The sequence below is a fragment of the Fistularia commersonii genome, chromosome 20 (genome assembly GCF_037954325.1).
Source record: "Fistularia commersonii isolate RoL2024-O1a breed Wild chromosome 20, RoL_Fcom_v1.0, whole genome shotgun sequence".
Lineage (NCBI taxonomy): Eukaryota > Metazoa > Chordata > Actinopteri > Syngnathiformes > Fistulariidae > Fistularia > Fistularia commersonii.
Window position 1 is genome coordinate 2,674,414 of NC_141303.1, and position 19,975 is coordinate 2,694,388.

The 19,975-nt window shown below is 45.0% G+C and overlaps 1 protein-coding gene across 1 annotated transcript in view; it reads left to right on the plus strand.

Moving 5' to 3' along the window:
• The first annotated feature begins 3,504 nt into the window (after positions 1-3,504).
• Positions 3,505-19,975, plus strand: part of LOC147222579 (bromo adjacent homology domain-containing 1 protein) — a 38,632-nt gene continuing 22,161 nt past the window's right edge. Inside the window, exon 1 of the mRNA XM_086167684.1 lies at positions 3,505-4,131. The gene's annotated coding sequence lies outside the window, so the exon portion shown is untranslated. The remainder of the gene's footprint in view (positions 4,132-19,975) is intronic.

Below are 19,975 nucleotides of genomic sequence, written 5' to 3' on the forward strand. Positions count from 1 at the left end.
TCGGTTTTTTAGCTATAATCTACAGCTCATGTTAAGCTGGTCAGGGTTAAAAAAAATGTTCCTGGATGAATAGATTCTTACCCTGCTGCTTATCCTACACCATCTCCATGGAGTGATGCGATCAAGCGCCTGTCATGCGCTTATTTTGGGAAAGTGCCCAGGTGTCTTACTTCTTGCCACACCAAACCGCTCCAAGCTGCAGGGATGTGGCGGAAATGTGATCTGACGCTTCTCGGTGGAATCACGAGCACCGACTTGAACGGCCATCATCGGCTTCGTCGCGGCCGTCAGAGACAGGATACGTTGCACAATAGCGGATAAAGTTCCATATTTTCGGCACTATAAGGCACCTAAAAACACTTAATCTTCTCAAAAACCGACAGTGCGCCTTATAATGCGGCGCGCCTTATATGTGGATCAATACTGAGCCGCAGGAGGTCTCGCTATTACAGGAAGCGGCCGCCAACTCCATTTTCTCCCGTGGAAGAGGTAGCATGCGGTGTATGCTGGGATATATGACTGCGCGAAGCGTGCATTTTGATTTCCCGCGTCGCCGATGTAGCAGCGGTAAGAACGGTAAAGGGGAATTCCAGTCCCACACCACTTGTGTGTGTATAAAAACCCCAAAATGGCTCCTTTCAAGAAACACGCTTACGACGCTTAGTTTAAACTGAAAGTGATCGGTCACGTGGTAGAACACGGGAATAGAGCAGCGGCCAGAGAGTTCAACATCGATGAATCAATGGTGCAGAAGTGCAGGAAGCAACAAGATGACCCGCGCCAAGTAAAGAAGACTAAACAGAATTTCCGAGGAAAGAAAGCGAGATGGCTACAGTTGGAGGACAAACTCAAACAGTGGGTTGTTGAACAGAGAGCAGCAACTCGAAGCGTCTCTACAGTCACTATTCCAATGACGGCAACAGCGCTAGCTAGCGACGTGAACATCAATGGATTTAGAGGCGGTCCTTCTTGGTGCTTTCGTTTTATGAAACGCTTTGAACTGCTACAAATGGAGTTGGAAATACATTGTTTGGACGGAGGCGGCGCAAATACCGGTAAGAGCTACCGGTACGTACGGTACCGTATCGTGAATGCGCTAACTTGTTTTGAGAGTGAACAAAGTTGTCAGACGGGTGGTTTTTATTCTATTCAAAAAGTTTGACTGACTTACTGTTTTGCTGATATTCACTTTAGCGCAGCTCCGTTTAGTGGATACATAAGTCAACTCCGGCCACTACTGTAGCTTCTATTCTATGTGCCTTATAATGTGGTGCGCCTTATATATTAATTTTATATTAATTATTTTTAAAAATAGGCCATTTATTGAAGGTGCGCCTTATAATCCAGTGCGCCTTATAGTAAGGAAAATACTGTAAGAGGTCCCGTTTCATGCACAAACTTTCATTGGGTTTGCACTGACATTTGAGTACAAGTATATAGATAGATGGACAATCACTTCAGATTCTGTTTCCCAAACTTACGTCGGTTGCGGACCTGCTTACGTGACCGAAACGAACGGGTACCACCGCTGACGATGTTACTAGCTCTGCTCTGTCGCTGTCTTGGACAGCATAGATCTACTGCTGACTTCTGAGGAGTCAGTTCCTGAATTCATGTCATTTTCTACCCTGACACCCCTGTTACATTTGGAAAAGTCGTACAGAAGCGGAGAAATAAAAGAACGACGACGAGGAACGGCCAAGAGACTGTACATCCTGTACGAATGCCCTGAGGAGAATTTGCATTTAAAGTGACAGATGCAGAAAACAGCTCGTCCAGAAAAGGACAGGAGGTGTGAGGAAGGCTTCTGTGTCGAGTCTCCACGTTCCCCCCGTGTCGGGATTGGTTTTCCTCCCGGCTCGCAATCCTAAAACATGCAAATGATTCGCCGGAGACCCCGAAATGTCCAGGCGCCAATGAATGAGAGCGTCCTACAGAGCAGGAGGTACAGATAACGGACTTAAAAATGACTGAAACATGTTTCTTAAAACTGAATATCGCATGTCCGCTGAAGTCTCCGCCGGGTCATTTGGACTATTCTTATATTTTATTCTGTGCAACCTGGTGTATTTTTTTGTTTTCTTTGAATGTTAACTATCATATTGCAGTCGGTTATTCGGCATCACGTGTTGACTGTTTCCAGTTGTGACTTCAGGCCGAGGAGCTTTATTGTTTCTCTTGTTAGCAGGAAGGTTGTTGTTGAATGACGACTGTTGGCTTCCAAATTATTCAAAAAAAACAACCTGTTGTTGGCCAACCAAGTAAGGTCTGTTATTTCACCTTTCTGACAAGAGAATAGGCTCTTTATCGCTTTTAAGTTCTTGCAAAGTGGACGGAGCAAGAATGAAACAGGTTTTGTCCAAAAACCAGAACCAAACATCATCTCTGACGGCTTACACAACCCACCAATGTGTGTATTCTCCAGCAGACGCCGAAACGTCCATGCTTTTTGGGGTGGTTCTGTCCGTTGGACCCCAAACAGGAATAACCTGAGGAGTTCGGGGTTGAGCTAACTGTCGTCGGCCAACCGAGGAAGTGTTAATATTTCAGCTTTCTGTTCTTGCAAAGTGGATGGAGCAGGGAAGAAAACCCAGAAACATATATCTTTTCATACGTGACTGCTTGTGTGTCTTCTCCATCAGACCCCAAACCCTCGGTGCATTTCGGAATCAGAAGTCATTTTGCAACGACGAGGAATTTGCTTTAGTGACAGGAATTAAATAAGTGTTATTCGCAGTGCTTGTGTCCTCTATTGTAAGTCGCTTTGGATAAAAGCGTCTGCCAAATGTAATGTAATGTAATGTAAAAGTGACAAATAATGTCAAGTTGTGCAAAGCGGGTGCATTAGATGAGGTTTACGAGTTATTTAAGAGGCAGGCTGTTTCATAAGGTTAAGAACAACTTTATTTATCTCGAAGGAAATTGTTGTGCCAGTTAAAAGAAAAACATAGCAATAATAAATAATAGTAGAAAATTGTATTAACAGTAAAAAAAGTTAAAAAAAAAGGTGGTGGAGAATAAGATATACAAATAAACTATAAAGTGTCTTAAGTAACAAGCGAAGACTATAAAGTGTCTGAAGGTCTGAAAGGTACAAGAGTATGAAAAAATATAGTATATGTAGCTGTTATGAAATGAAATATAGCAGAGTTATGAACATGCGCTCTTCCTCTTCGGACACCAAACAGAAAACTTTTAAGGGTTGAACTTGCAACCTTTTTTTTTTTTTTTTTTTTGCAGGTGCATCCACGCCAGGGGGGGGGGAGGAGAAAAGAAGAAGGTCGGGTGGGTGGATGGATGAGGGGGGCGGGAGGAGGAGAGGCTGCGCCCCGGGGAGTCGAACCCCACCTCCCCCTTCCGCCTTTAAGTTCCGCGTGGATACCCCTTTAAAAGCCTCACCATGTTGCCATCACATGCCTCGGCGCTGAAGTAGGATGTGCATGTTATGTAAAAAAAAAAAAAAAAAAAAAAAAAATTGAAGAACCGTGCAAATTCAGGGGGAGACTTTTTTTTTTTTTTTTTGCAGCGGATTTCTCAACTTGCAGCAGAAAAAAAGGGGGCGGAGGTGTCCGGAGGGGAGGAGGCTCCGCTCGGCTCGGCTCGGCTCGGCTCTGCAGCCAAACGGCCGCCTTGAGCCGCTAGTTGTTGTTCGGCGCGCCGACGGGTGCGCAAAGTGAAAGCGGCGCGCAGTTTCCCCTTCGCACAGAGGAGGCGGGGAGGGAGGGAGGAAGAAGAGGAGGAGGAGGTACCGGATACACCGGAGAAGAGAGGATCGCCGCGGACGGACGGACGGGCCGGGGGCTGTGGATGGGATAGAAAGAGAGGAAGAGGAAGAGAGAGGAAGGAGGGCTGCCTCCGCCCGCGTCAACAGAGTTGTTGGCCGCTCCGTCGCTTTCCCCCCTCGACGATTTCTTTCTTTTTTTTAAAAAAAAAAAAAAAAAAAAAAAGGGGGGAGGAGGAGGAGGAGGAGAAGCGAAACATCGGCGACGGCCGTGCTCGTTTCCTGCGTCGGGATAATCGGACGTAACCGTTCCGGAGGAGCCCGGGGGGGGCGCAGAGGGGGAGGGGGGGGGGAGGGGGGACAAGGTGTAACACCGGAGCTCCGCCGCGCCGCGCCGGGACTACGTGACGGTGAGTAGCGGCCGCTCCACATTCTCCGCCCCGCAGAGCCGCCGCCGCTTCCCCGCAGATTCCCCGCAGATTCCCCGCAGATTCCCCGCCGCCGCCGCGTTTCCTTTATTTTGATTTCACGTCAGAAAAAAAAAACACGGCGGCTGCGGTGATGAAGGAGATTCCCAGGGAGTGGTACTCCGTCCTCTTCTTCGGAGGACTGCGTGTGTGTGTGTGTGTGTGTGTGTGTGTGTGTGTGTGTGTGCGTTATCTCACCCCCCCCTCCTTCCCTCCCAGCCACGTTCTCGGCCGCGCACGCAGCTGCGGCCGATAAAGTGGCAACGCAACACCGCGATAATAGCCCCCCCCCCCCCCGTGCACACACACACACACACACAAACACACACACACACACACACACACACCCATCCCCCCCCACGTCCGTGGAGAAGACCGGAACAAGGTCAACAAGAGGGGACACGGCGGCCCGGGAGCTCGTTACTGCCATGATTGGCTGGATGGAGGCACGGTGTGTTCACCTGTGTGTGTGTGTGAGTGTGTGTGTGTGTGTGTGTGTTTCACAATTGCATTATAAACTTTATAGCTCATCCGTCTTCCATCTCCCTCCTTTCTCTCTCCATCCTTCCCCACCTCGGCTCAGCCCGTGATTCTTTGGCCGCCTCTTTGGGTTCGAGAGTCGGGATTAATCCCGGTTTAATCCCGGTTTAATCCCGGGAGGCGCTGGGGTCGGGGGTCACCTGCACCTCCAGGAGCTCCTCAATCAGGGCGTGTCTAAACACTAAATGAACCTCGACTTCTCCAACGCCGGGCTGTCTGTGTCAGACGGTCGTTTTTCCACGTCCTAAAGTCGCTCTGTAATCTCAAAACTCTTTTCCTGCCCGTTTTAACTCATAAATCCAGATGCTGTTATTTTATTATTCCCACATCGAGAGGCGGGGATACTTGCATTTGCTGCAAAAAGCAAACTGATAATTTTTGTGTCATAATTGAGCACCGGTTATCTTGTAGATAGCGGGACGAACAGCGGTTCAGTGAAGCGGCCTGTGAATATATTGACTTCCCCTTTTCTTCTGTGTTGCCCCGTTTTAAATTCTAATTAAAGTGATCCCTCGCTATAACGCGATTTACTTTTCACGGTTTCGCTACTTCACGGATTTGCATCGTGCGTTGTGTTCTGCATTCCGATTGGCTAAAAAGTCACTCCGCTTTTTCTCTACCTGTGCGTCAATAACGTCGCAGTTTAATATGTACACGTACGTAAAACAGCTCGCCGAATTTACATGACGTACCTGCAAATTCTCTTGCAATTTCGAGTTTCTCTAAAACCCAAAATGCTCTGGACCGACAAAAGCACCTTGCAGGGCCCAAAAGGCAGCGGAAGATGCTATCTATCGCCGATAAAGTTAAACTTCTGGACATGCTAAGGGAAGGTAAAAGCTATGCGGCTGTAGGTCGACATTACGGAATGAATGAATCTTCCGTTCGTTCCGTAAAGAAGGAAGAAAAAAACATAAGGACGACAGCAGCGATGTATAATAGAGTATTTAATTGTATGATAATTGTAAAAAAAAAAAAAAAAAAAGATTTCTACCTCACGGATTTTGCCTATCACGGGTTCTTTTTGGAACGTAACCCCCGCGAAAAACAAGGGTTTACTGTATATGTGAAGAAGCTCCCCTTTTCCTCGGTTAACAAACGCCAGAACGCTGAAACGCCCGTCGCAATTCGCCACCCAGGGAATGAGCTCATAAGGGATGATGCCATCGTGACATCACGGATGAACCCCCGTCCCCGAGCACGGGTTATCGCAAAATGATCTGCAGCACATGTGTGTTTTTTCTTTTCTTTTTTTTTTTTAAAGCTATAGACTGTGCAAGTAGCGCAGATTGAGATGAAACAGAATGCTACGCGGTATTTTAAAATAGCCCTGCGTAAACACAGCTCCCCGTTTGTGTAGAGATTCCGCTTGAAAATTGAAATTGAAATCGCAAAAATGTGGATTTATTTGATGCAGGCAGTGATAAGAGAAAGCGTGTAAACAAGGGGTGTCCAAACTTTTTTTTGCAAAGAGGGACGCATTTGTTGAGGTCAAAATATCCGAGCCATTCAGACTGACATTCTTCGAGACATTAACATTAAATGCAAATAAAACTATTTCATGATTTATTTATTTATTTATTTTTTATTGCAAATGGCATAATTTTCCAGAATGATATTTAGATACCACATAAAATGAGGAAAAAGTGTGTTTGGGAAAAAAAAAAAAAAAAATCAAAAAGATGAAACATATCCAGGTTTTTTGGAAACATTACATATTATTCACAATTAAACACTCATCATGAACTTCAAAATTCAAAACGTGAACAGGAAAATAACACTAAAAGTAATATTATTCAGAAGTACAAAACATTGAGGGCCGTGTAAATCCTTCTATTACTGCAAATCAAAAAGGAGAAATGCAGTGTTTTTCATTATTTCAATTTTAGACTCAGATGAAAAATATGAAATAGAAGAACGGAGTGAGTTAGATTTTATTACTAATTTTACGACACAGGCTGCGGGCCCAGACTTTGGACACGCCCGACGTAAACGTTGATTTGGGCGATGTAATGTTGTTAAACATACTCGGCGTTGCCGCTGCGTTTGACGTGTCGTGACAAAAAGGACGACACGACTCGCGCCTCGACGCTTCTCATCTTAAAGCGAGCGGAGGTCGTAATTCTTTCGATTTAAAAAAAGCACGGCGTTTGCAGGCTTTTTTGCACAACGGTGACGGGAAAAGTTTTCATAAACCGCTTTCAGCGTCTCGGTTTCCGTCTCGCCAACTCGGAGTGTGATTGTTACTAGTTTGTGAATGTTGATGGCTTTTAGATGAAGTTAGTTTTCTATTATATGAAGCACCGGGAGTTGCTTGGAAAGCGACAGCAGACGTCGCTTTAACCTTTTATTATCATTATCGCTTTTTTACTTTCTGCGGCCGGATAACGCTCACGGCTCGGACTCGATCAGAAAAAGCAGCCGGCCGTTACATCGAGATCGACGGTCGCGAAATAATATAAAGAAACAGGCGGAGAAAAATAAAGGAATTCAAAAATTGGGATCGCATACATAAATACAAAACTTGAATAGGAATGGAATTGAATATTCTCCTGTAATTTGCACCTTGCAGCATATGTTTCTAGAAGGCTTCTGAACGCTGTTGATTTCTACAAATATTTAAAGAAAAGTTTGGCCGCGCTCTTCCTCAGAACTCCTGAGTAATGAGATGAGATGAGAACAACTTTATTTATCCCGAAGGAAATTGTTGTATTTTTATTTTTTTTAATTAATCCGTGTTTAGCGTTCGCCGTGACGCTTCGCACTTTGGCGGATATTGTGACACACGTCAGTATTTTCAGGCCAGCGCTCCTGGATATCATCGCCCCCCGGCCCTCTGACAGGTTTTCACCTTCCTCCGGAGAAAACGCTCGTCGCTCTCGGGGTGATAATAGATGCGGCATAAAAAAAATAAAAAAAAAACAAAGAAAAAAAAGAAGCGCCGCTAAGCAAATGTCTTTTTTTTTTTTTTTTTAAGCCCTGAGTCTGAAGCTCTTCTGGTTACACCTATTATTAATGTTGCATTACTGTTAATAACGGATCATTTCAGCTCGCGGTCGCGCGAGTGTTGCGAGCCGGCTGCAACAACACTTTTCTGTCAGAGGTCAGAGGTCAGAGGTCAGAGGTCAAGAGCCTGTCCTTTTGTTTTATTCCGTAATAGTGATCCACTGATTGTAAACAGGAGTAAATACAGAATCGTACGGGAGGAGTTGCTGGTTTACGTTTAAGCGGTTCATTTAAGAAATTTCTCGGAAGTCTCGCCTTTTTTTTTTTTTTTTTTTAATCCATTAATCTTTCTTCGCCTGTTGATACGCACCCTCCGCTAACAGCCACCTTTAGCCCGAGCGTAACTCTTCCTCCTCCTCCGCTGTCATAAATGACCCGCCTCGGTTTTCTGCCAAGTGTCGTATTTGTAGGCGGCCGCGAGGGTGATCCGGAGTGTAAAAGAGGGAGGAAAGAAAGAGAAAAAAAAAAGAAAAAGAAAAGAAAACAAATGCGCCGAGCCATTCTTTGACACTTTATTGTAGTTGAACATTAATCTTGCGCAGTTTCCCGAGCGCTCTCACATCTCGCCGCGTGTCTCCTCGACACATTTTCTCCTCCTTGATCTGGCAAATGGTTGCTCACGCCCCATCGCGCCGTCAGAACTGCCATCCGTTCAAATATGAACGATTTAATGACTGGCGTCTGATTTTTCTATTTCTTATTTTTTTTAATGACTCGCACCTTTCGATAAGTTTCCGCGCAGGACTGCAAAGCGTCGTAAAGGCAATTAAGCGATGAATTTCCCGCCACGCATTGATTTTAATGCTTAAATAATGCACATATTCAAAGCTATTACGGTTGATTGTTATCGCCGCACTTTGAGTTTGGATCGCCAAAGATGTATATTCTCAATAACGTTGACATATTTTGCACGTCAGTTATTCCGTCCGTCCCACCTTTTCCTCACATTGCACTAAAATACCGCATTGTTATTTATTTTTTTTTTTTTTGGTGATAAAACAGGGCATTCACAAAAGTTGAATTCCACAAATATTCCCATTTTTTTTTCTTTCTTTTATTTGGCCGATCCCGACCAACATCTCCATAAAGAATGCGGGAGAAAAACATGTTAATGGGGCTTGAAGTTCCCGTAGGGATTGATGGTTTTGAAAACGCAATTTAGCGCAAGGGCGGCACGTTAGCGCTTCCGCTTCACAGCAAGAAAGTCCCTGTTTGGATAATGACGGGGAGTTTTTCGGTGCGTCGCCGTCTGAAAAAACACAAGAGGTCGATGGCAGACCCTTAAATGTCCAGATATACGAGAGAGGCTGCATGTGTCTGTATAACGTGGGAGCCGTCCTTGTTTCTCCAGCACTAAAATCTACCGTTGTACCTGTGTGTTAAATCCGGTTGTCATTTTAGGCAGAAACAGAAGCTCTTAAAAGATGAGTCGCTTTTCATCGTTGGTTCGCCGCCGCCGTCGTCGTCTTCCCGGAGAAACCCGGGTTTCAGTTTCCCAAAAGAAGTTGACTTTGCTGTTTGAAAGAGCAGCGCTGAGGACATTTTACACCCGCTTGTAACTCTCAGCGTGTCAGCAGGACTGCAGAATATACAGCGGACGCGTGTGGAAAATAATGAGATTTTTTTTTGGCGGGGGTTTTCACATGACCCAAGTTTATCCACATGCAAAAGTGACAATAACAGTAAATCTTAATATGTAGGGCTGTGTCCTATCCCGAACGCGATGTATTTAATTCCGCTATTAACCTCTGGCGTCCAATAAGGCGGCGAGCCCCGACTACTGAATGCATTTTCTACGTCGCGCTTTCTCAGCAATCATTGCGCGCGGTGCTTTTCGTATCAGCTGTCAGATTCAGATTGCAATCGGGGGAAAGAGAAACCGAATTAAATATCGGCGGCGGAATTAATTGAACCGTTGCTACGAATCTTCAGCTCGGTCCCGTCGCGGTTCATACATTCACGGGCGATATTAGTATTCGTTTTCATAAGCGTCTTCTTTGACCTCATGTTATCTGATACGGCTCCCGCGCTATCTATGTAAATACACGAGTACATTAATAATCAGAATAACTGTATTCGCTAAGCTCATTGCAAAACGACGGCTGCGATGCGCAGAAAGGTTAACTGATGAACAAGAAATGTTGTCGCATAATTTGGTTGAATCTCAAGCACGGCATAACGGTGGGAAGAAAAAATAAAAACCCGTAAGTGACTGAGATTAAAATGTCTTTTGAAAGCGAAGCCAGAACACATTTCCGGTGCTTTTTAGCAGCAATTCACTCATGTCAAGTTAAAAGAAGAGAATGTCGGGTTGTGGATTAATTATGTCAGAAAGAAAACAGGGAGGGACGTTAGCGAAGCGTCTCCTCGCCGGCCCTTGCAAGGGAAACTGACCAAGATACATAGATGAGCACGTTGATATCATAATAAGGTAGATATCGATGAGCCCGATGTTTGTTTCGGATGGTCGAATTCGTCAGGCGCCAGTGCAGTCAATACTCTTTGTGAATCTCCGCAAGGGAATTCGATCGGGCCCGCAGGATAATTTGAAAGGGAAAAAATGCTTAAAAGACAAGGACTTATTTTTTTTAATTAAGTGCAATTCGAACAATCCGCGACAATCCGCATCACTGAGACGGACCAATCGGCAGACGTTATCAATGCACCACCTGTTGCTTGTTATGACGTTGTTTCTACCCTGTTCTCCACCTCCCCGCTACGCCCTCATTAGCCAAAATGTGGTTATCAAAATAGAGAAAAGTAGTTAAAGAGTGTAGAATTTTCAAACAAAAATTGACTACGTCCTATTTATTTACGGAGACGCACGGGAAACCTTTGTGCTTGGCGTGTTTGCAACAAGTTTCGGTATTTTAGGAATATAATATACGGCGCCGCTACGAGACTCATCAGAGCGAAAAATATGACAGCTTGTAAAGACGACTGAGAAGAGATAAGATCAACGAATTACTGTCGGGTCTGAGGAAACAGCGTCCACTTTCACCCTGAGCCGAGAAATCAGTGAAGCAGCGGTAAAAGCCAGCTAGCTAATTGCTAGCGAAAATGTGCAATTTAAAGTTAAGTCACCAGCTTCACTACAAACTAGTATGATGGAATTCTACTGTTCATGCAACTCCATACATTTTCAGTATGTATTGTATGTGTTTGCATGTTTCATGGATGACGTTTACACATTTACAGGACAGGTGAATACTCCAATCCTTACACATTTAATAGCACCCTTTTTAGTTTGGAGGGTGAAGGCAGGGATTCAATTTAGATTTTATATGCACATGTGTAAATAGTTTAAAAATCCCTTTCTTTATAAGTCTCATTTAATCTTAAAGTGCATTACTATATTTTTCAATACCAATTACTTGTTAAAGTTTTGTGCCTTTGTACGATCAGTGGGATCTCATGATCACATGATTGCAATTCATCCATGTGAATGATAAAAGTAAATTGCACTTTTGTCTAAGGAAATATGAGGTGTTTCATGAAATGTTTTGTAAAGGGATTGGTCACTAAATTCCAAGATTTTCTAATGCCCTTGTACTTCTTTACACCAAAAAAGAGGAAAGACATGATATTTTGTTTATTTATTGTTGCATATGCTATTATTTTAACGGTCCGGCCCACTTGACATCTACCTAGGCCGTATGTGGCCCGCCATGAGAAATGAGTTTGACACCCCTGCTTTAGACGCTTCAGAACTCGATCCGTGAAGAAAAACTGACAAACCGCCGTCGCCCTCAGAGCGCCGGTTTGAGTTGCGGCAACGATCACGGCTCCCGATCGCTTCAGATCTCGGATAGAAAAGTCGAAGACGACTCCTTCTGGATCGAGAATGAGACGTTTTCCGGCAACTTCTGCCACGTCCGTTTTGCTTTCACGAAAGCCGACTGCTGTAGTCTACACAGCGCTCCAGGCATCTGGATGTTTAGGGCTACGGTCTCTTGTCAAGGACACTTTAACATGAGGCAGAAATTATCACCAGGTCAGAGGAGGCCCTCTTTGTTTTGAGACGGCCAGATTTAGGACCAAATGCGTGTGCGGGAATCGCGTTTTACGAGTCAAACGTGTGTTTATCCGCAGCACATGCCTGTGTGGAAATTTCAGGGTGACAGTAAATCCCAGTTTGCCTCCGCTGGTTTCTTCAGTGAGTCACTGCCTGAGCGAGCTAAATCTCCAAACCATGAAATGATTTTTTTTAATTTTATTTTTTTCTTCTCTCAGCTTGAAGGTAGATTCCTCCCGGCAGAGACCGAAGCTGCAGGTTCTCTGGACAACCGATTCAATTGTAGATGCTAATATCAGAGCAACCGCAGAAACCTCTCAAGCAACTCCGTCGCTAATAACTCATTAACGTCAATGACAAAACCAAAAAAAACGCAGCCGCTTTACCGGTTAGCATTAAAAGTCGCGTACCTGTGGTTCGTTTTAATGAAATAAATCCAGTAAATTTAAGTTCCGGTGCAGTTAGAGAGCAGATACAAAAGCCAATAAGTGACATTAAACCGTCTCCGCCGATTCACGGCGACCGATTCGCCGGACTGCTCACGTTGAGGTCTTCAGATTATCCGGAGCTGCTTTCTAGAAAGAAACCGTTTTAATATCCCTTTGTTGACGTTCCAGATGGGAGAAATTAACCACCTTTTTTTTTTTTTTTTTTTTTGGAGACTGTTTTCAAGGCCGTGAACGCAGCGGCGTCCAACTTCGCCGGCTTCTTGTGAGAGAGGTTTTCCTTTTGTTCTTTGCATCTTGTATCCTGCGTGAGATAGTAGGAGTTTTTCTTTTCACCTCTGCGAAATTGATCAAGGGAAACCAGAACGGCCCGATCCGGGTTTTTAAACCGTTACGCTCAAAAAACAGTCGGGGAAAAGTGAGGCGCAACACATTGAGTGAAATACAAAAGGTAGTAAAATGAAACATAAAGAAGCTCCAACCCGATGAGCAGACCTCAACGGGGAGTTCTCAAAGTTCAGAGAGAGTGGTAAGCCTCTTCGGTTTAATCATTCGAAAACAATAACATTTCAGAATCAATTCCGGGATGACCGGGGAGCCGGCGAATAGAGCTCGCACGGGGGAAATACGGTTCCGCTTGTGTTTGCCGTCGCAGATCACGCTGTTTCGTTCTAGTCCAACAGCAGGCGTGAGAGGGGGAACCGGCTAACGCCGACAGAGGACGTTACAGCGGTCGAACAAGGAAGTCGCTTTCAGATTCGTTCTGGGAGACGAGGACGACTTGGTCTCTGACAAAACGTCCGAAATGGACAAACCGGAGGAGGCAGTCATGGCGGGGAGTTGGAAAGCAGAAATTCCCCTCGTGTTCTGAAGAAAGATAACAACGCTTGCGGTTTTTGTTTTCATTTTTTTTCGCTTATAAAACCATTCATTCAGAGCAGTGAAGATCTATAAAGACCGATAAGTGGTATCGATAGCGGCTTTGGTATCGATAGCATCCCTGGTTTTCCAGTCGGAATAATCTGATTGGATGAATCCACACTTCACAATGAAGGGAGGGTGAGTTTTAAGTCCGAAAGCATCGTCTCCCGCTGGTCTCTGTTGCGCTTCTTCCAGTTTGGGCCGTAACGCATCGATAATATTCTGGCGCTGTCCACAACGACCGGTCCGTCTCGAGTATCTAGGCCTCCTCCGGTTGTTTGCCGGCCTTTTTTCCTCTTTCGTCTCGTCCGCTCGAGGTCCGATTGGGTGATTCGCGAGCTGTTCGCTGGTATTTTGGACGCGGCTTAATCTCTGAGGCGAGATCTCGGCGACCGCCGTCGGAGCAGAGCTCGTCGTCTTGAAATGGTTCCAAGCCAGAAGATACGCCGAGGGGGATCTTTCACTGACAGCTGTTAAGTCATGTACAACAAAACTGGCCCGGCCAAGAGTTAAATCAGCGATCTGGGTTCTGAGAGCGGAGTCCAGATGTTACGGGTTCTCGCGTGGATGTCGTAAACTTCCCCCGAGCCTCTCAAAGCTCGATCCGAGCTCTTTTGCGTCCCATTTTGCCGGATTGTCAGACCTCCCTCGCGTAAAGTTGCCGTCGATGTCGATCGGCTCGTATTCGATCGCGACGTTTTCTATAAGTCGCGTTATCGTGCGTCGCTTGGGCTTTTGCCGCGTGGCTGACGAAGCCCGTTTATTGCGCATACTTTGCAAGTATCGCTTTTTTTTCATGCAGATGTTTTAAATTTGCGGAGAGGACAGCAATATCCTCTCCCAAGTTTTGATCTTGGCATACCTAATAATTTGCCGGTATGAGGAAATCTTTGGCCTTACCTCCAAATTCTTACCTTCTATCCCCAAACTGCACTCGTGCTGTACTGCAGACCAGCTGCTGCAGGATTGCCTGAGAAACTAATGCAACTACTGTGGACACTTTGACTAATGGAGAAGCCGGAGAGGTGAGAATTTGTGTGAGGATGTGCGTATTTTGGCAAAGTCATGCCCAAAGAGCAAGGGTGTGTTGAGTATTCAAACCACCAAATGAATCCCCGTCACAGCCTTCATTCATCAGGAGGAAGCAAAATAACTCCTTCCTGCCATTACTTCAAATTCAATATGTCTCTTCTTTAAACAAACAATCGTTGGCACCCCTGTGATGCCTATTTAGGCGCCGGTCTTGCATGTAAATGCTCAAAAATGGAGGTTAAAAAAGACATGGGACAAACATATCATCACCTTTTATTGGAACAATAGAACTGTATCTTGATGAAATGAAATGGGTAAATGTAAAAGTTTCTGAAAATGTATTCACCGGGAACTTTTGTGGCCCAAAATGAAAAACAAAAAAAAAGGGCGTGATTTGTTTTTGTTTTTTTTTTTCTTCCCCCTCGTATTTGTCCATAATGGATATTTTCGTTTGGATTTTTGGATAAGTCACGTACAGAGACCGTTCCCTTCCCTCGGTAACGGTGGAGCCAGATGGTATTTGTCTTCTATTGCCCACCACCCAAAGATTTCATTTGATAAACTTAGCAGACCCTGTCGTGAGCGCTTTCACGCGGATGATTGGGTTTATAGTTCGGTTAATCGACACATGAGAAATTCCGTTGGTTCCCATTGTATTACAGAAAAAGCTTACACCTCTACAACTACTATCTCCCAATTTCATCAACTCCCTCCAGAATGAGCCGGGCGAGAGCGCCGAGCGCGAGCCGTGCCTCCCCTGGGACGCTCCAGACGCTTCCAGGAGAATCGAAGTAAAAGAATAGTTACTTATCAAAGGACATCCTGTCAAAGTGCCTTAACATGTGGGATTTTCCTCTGGAAGTTCTCCGCAATGGGGGGGGGGGGGGGAACTTTGCCCTTTTTTTTTACACCGTGCCGGATTGGGGACGCTAAACCGGCGACGCTGCTCGCCTTCGAAAACGGTCGTCGGACTTTAACAACGTTGTGTTTTTGCGGGACGTTTTTGATGCCGCGGTGACGTCGGCCTTCGGCCCTTTGTAAATGACGACATCCCATCGAAATGTCGTGATGATTACTGAGTGAATTTTCCAAGGCGAGAGCACATCTTTAATGTTCACCTTGACCTTTGACAAAGCTACAACCGGTCGGCTGGCGCCAGATGTAATGAATTGGACGCCTGACCTTCCATCAGTTCAGATTGATCTTTGCTCCGCGACCGAGCTCAAGGTTTACCCTTCGGTCCAAGGGTCAATTTTTTTTCATGAGATTCCTGGTAACAACACATAACAACACAGAAACCCTGTTACTGTTTATCTCCAAAAAAAAAAAAAAAAAAGCTTCTTTAAACATTTTACATCATCTGAAAATATGAAACGGCCATACTGGTTTCATCGTTGAGTGTCTAATAACTTAAGGACGATACCATGAGCGTCCAGATATCCGAGTGCTTTTTCCGAATGTTTGCGGTGGAAGCTTAACCATCTCTAACTTTGAGAAACCCTGATTTAGATGGATAAATAATAGCTCTTCAGAAACTAGGAAAATGTGATTTTTTTTTTTTTTTTTTTTCAAGTTAATTATTATGACTATTATTTTGGGGTGAATGGTCCCTACAGCATGCTGTGCAGCTAAGACCCTTGTGGTTCTCCTTCCGTCCAACCTTCTAACTTTCCTGTTTTCCACATGCACGTGTCACGTTCGGGCCAAAAATAACCAGTTCAACGGGTTCGGCTGTAAACGGGGAACGATATTTTTCTCTTTAGGCGAAACTCGTCGTCGCCGGCGACGCCGGTCGATGTAAAACGCGGCCACCGGCAAGCACCTGAAGTCTGGGATGTTGAAAGGATAGTTAAAGCATTTTTAATCAGCTCTATTAAGTAGCAGTCAGACATGAAACATGTCTTTATTAGAGTGGGAGTACGCGGGTGTCTGCAGCCCCGAGGACCCGTCCATCCCACGGGAGACACCCACCGTCTCTCCTTAGTCTAATAAATGCTTTATATTGAAAACATGAGCAGCTGCGCCTTATTAAATACTCTTCTGTAACCATGTGCTCCGGACCCCATCGCCGCAGATCCCGCGTCAATCGCTCGCTCAGCCCGTCGGGGGGCTCCGTCTCCGCTCCCGCCAAGCGTTGATTCACGCCGATGAACGCGCCGTCGTCCGAACGGGGAAGCAGGCGCCCGCTAAACCGGGCGAGAGGTTCAACGGGGCCGTTACTGCCGCGCTTTTGATGGAGTTCCCAAAATACCGTTTTCTAAGAGAGGCCTCTTGCAAAACAAGATGGTTAAGTTGGCGCTGAAAAAATAACACCTGCTAAGGGGAACAGAGGGGCGCGGGGTCGGACTTAGTCACGATTTTTGCACAAATAGTATTCGATCATTGCAAATTGCAGACCGTTGCTTTGCTGAAATATTCAACTAAAATGACATCTAAACGACAACTAAAGTGATATCACAACAATAGCACTTTCAACTTGCAAAAGACATATTTTATTGCCTGTTTGTATATTGTAATCTGTATATTTTATATATATTGTCTATTTTATACAGTTTTATATTTGTATTGTACAGGACTACAGATGGAAATTAGCTATGAGCTATAATCTGGTACAAACATCTCTGCCTCTGTGCTTAATGCATTTGTACACTGTCCTAATAAACTTCTAAACAAACAAAAGATGTAACAGTTCAGATACATTGTTCTTACTCATGACAGTTTATTACCTTTTATGGTTTGGCATAAAATGCTTTGTAATAGCTTTTCAACCAAAAGGGAATCAAGTGGATTTTTTTGGATAGTTTGAGATAAATGACCAAAGTCTGTTGATCCAATTCAGGCTGTTTTATTTATCAACCTAAATCGAGGCAAAGTAGAAGCTCACGTAAGGTAAACATCACATTCATTTACCGCGCGGAACGGACAGTGTGAGCTGGGTGAATTTGACAAAGTGGAGTCACGTTTTCTTCGGTTTCGTACCGTAGACGTTGTTTTTAAAGAGACACGCGCTCACGCAATAGGCTAAAAGGTTCGTTTACTTTTGATGTGTTTTAAATCCGCTAACTTAATCTCCAAAGCTCGGTAAAGGAGGCAGAATAGATTGTTTAATGAGGCTTTACTTTTGTCAGGCGGGTATTTTTTCGGACGATTCGAGAGTTGTGGCCCGCTCGGCGTTAATCCGAAGATCCGAATCGCTCCGTTCTGTGTTTTCGGTCGTCCGAACGTCGTCCCCCGAGTCCGATCGGGCGAGTACCCGTCACGCTTATGGAATATCGTTAAATTATTAATTCATGAAGTCACAGCAGTTCTGAGAGACGCTGCCCTCTCATTTACATTCTGTTTCCTCGGTCCCTGAAGTAGCTCCGGTTTGGTTTTTGGTCAGCCTCTTTGTGATGCAGTGGTCTTTTAGTCTGTTTTCCAGGGTTTATATCGGCCTGTTTGTAATCAGTTGATTGACTCTAAAAATGCATATGAGGTTTGGATACAAGCCAAGCGTTCTGGAGGTAGCCTGGGAACCGGACAAAGTTGCTAGCTCATGTTTTATTTTCTCTGGCAAATTTGGTCGGGCCCAATTGAAAGCTGAGTGAGAAGTGGATTATGATTAATGCGGACTAGAAATAACGGACTCAAATGAAAACGCACCCACCGCCAAAGTACTTAATAACAGTAATCGGAGTATTTGTAATGTGCTCCGACGCGCTCCGCTAGCCGAACGGGGGTTTCCTGGCCCGTTCACCGGCCCACCTGCCTGCAGACTCACCCTGTCGATGCAATCTCATTTCCTGATTCGCGACCACCGCAAGTCGCTGGTTAGGTTCCCGCTAACACCGCCCCGTATTTAGGATGAAATTCACAAAGACAATGCCTTTTTTGGTCGGGTCCGCTGCTTCATGAACGATATTGACCCTTTAGCGCTTGCATCTGTGTTGACATTTATGTCGGCCGGCACGAAAATCTCCCCCGATTAACGCGTTACGCTGAAACCGCCGAAGACTTAGTTGTGTATTCCCTTCCAGCAGGCACCCAGCTGGACATCATCACTGCCGAGATGATGATAATTGGTCGAATGTAGGTTGCGAAGTCAACGCCAGGGCAACCGAGGCTCTTCTTATTCAGTCGGTCGTAAGTCTCACCCTTTTACGTGCAACAGAAATCTTATGTCTTTCTGGAGGAAAGAGGTGAACGGCTGTCCGGTGCAGCTGCCGGTTGCAGACTACTCAAGTGTGGCGTGCACTTTAAATGCAACCAAAACATCCCCGCTACCCGATATAACCGAACGACCCGCTAAAATCGAGGTACTTTTTCTCCTCTGTGCCGGAAATACAGACTGAACCACATTGATTCGACGACCACCGCGACCGCTTACTCTGCATGTAATTTAGGGTACATACAGAATACATGAAGGGCCGCGCTATAATTGAGATCACCGAGGTCACGTCCTTGATATTCATATTAAGAATTGATGTTTTAACAGCCGGGGGGAGTTTACTTTTTTATTCTTATTTTTTTTTTTCTAATCAAAATTCACACCGTGAACCCTTTACAAGTTTGATCCGAGTATTAAATATGAAAATACATTTAAATTTGATTGACATGGCGGCTTTAAGCGGCCACCGAATGCTACAGAATCTGCCAGCTCCGCATGAAACCGCAGACTATTAACGACATATTCAATAATTAGTTTCACTTTTCGACTAAACTGCAGCCCATGTGATGTTAAACGACGAACCCGAGTGCATTGTGTCGATAGCACTCCTGCACCTTCGCATATAACTCTTATCTGGCCAGAGTATTTAGCGTGGTACCTGAGTCTGAGCACTTCCTGCAGCCGTCAGTACGTTTATTATAATTACACACTATCAAACCCGCTCTCTCCCATTTAGATATTCAAGTAATTGCTGCAGTTATTAGTTCATCATGCTTATAATTGCTGTCAGTAATGGCGAGTTAAATAAAAACAAATGTAACGGCTGCTTCCATTTAGGGAGTACAGTAACAGACTAAATATATACCTGGGTAATTATTTTAGAAAATGTTCCCAGATTATTTCATTTCGGCTGCTCTTAATCATATCGTCTGTATAATTGCACGTCTGTCCGTCAACCGGGAGGATTAAGCCGAGACCACCTGGCTCATTTTCATGAAACCTGTTGGAGGGTTAGAGTGTGAACCCATTAAATTTGAGGGCAAATGTGGATGCGGCAAAAAAAACGGCGGGGGGTATGAGTGTTTGTGTGTGTGTGTGTGTGTGTGTGTCGATGGAGGGTGGACAGTGCAAGATCAGGTATTTTTTAATGAGTTCATTCATTATCCGGTTTATATAAGACGAGTGTATTTACCATGATTTGATCCATCAGTGTGTAGGGTTTCGCCCGAATCCTGACCGCGTGCTGATAGCGCTGCAGACCAGATGTGTGGTTTCCAGTGACAAATCTGCCTTTTGAATGCGCGGAGCTCATTTGTGCTTACGCGTCGTTTTACCGAAAAGTCGTGCTCGTTAATCATTTCAAAGCATTTGAAATTATTCCCGAATTTCCCTCCGCTCGTCCTTTCCTTCGTGCGAAATTTTCATTTTTTCGATACCGGTATTTGAGAAAATCACTTTTTCATGCCATCACGTGACACAGTTGAAATGTGAACATACGGGTATTAGTGATCTTCTCGGACACCGGTTTACAAGAGAGGCGTGGATTTAACGTCACGGCTTCAGTCGATCGGCGTTTTATCTCGAACCGATGCAGCGCACGCTGATTCTAAGAGCTGTGACAGGCCAACGGGCCGTGGTTTCAACAAACCAAACACATTTTCCAAACGTCGTACGGCAGCA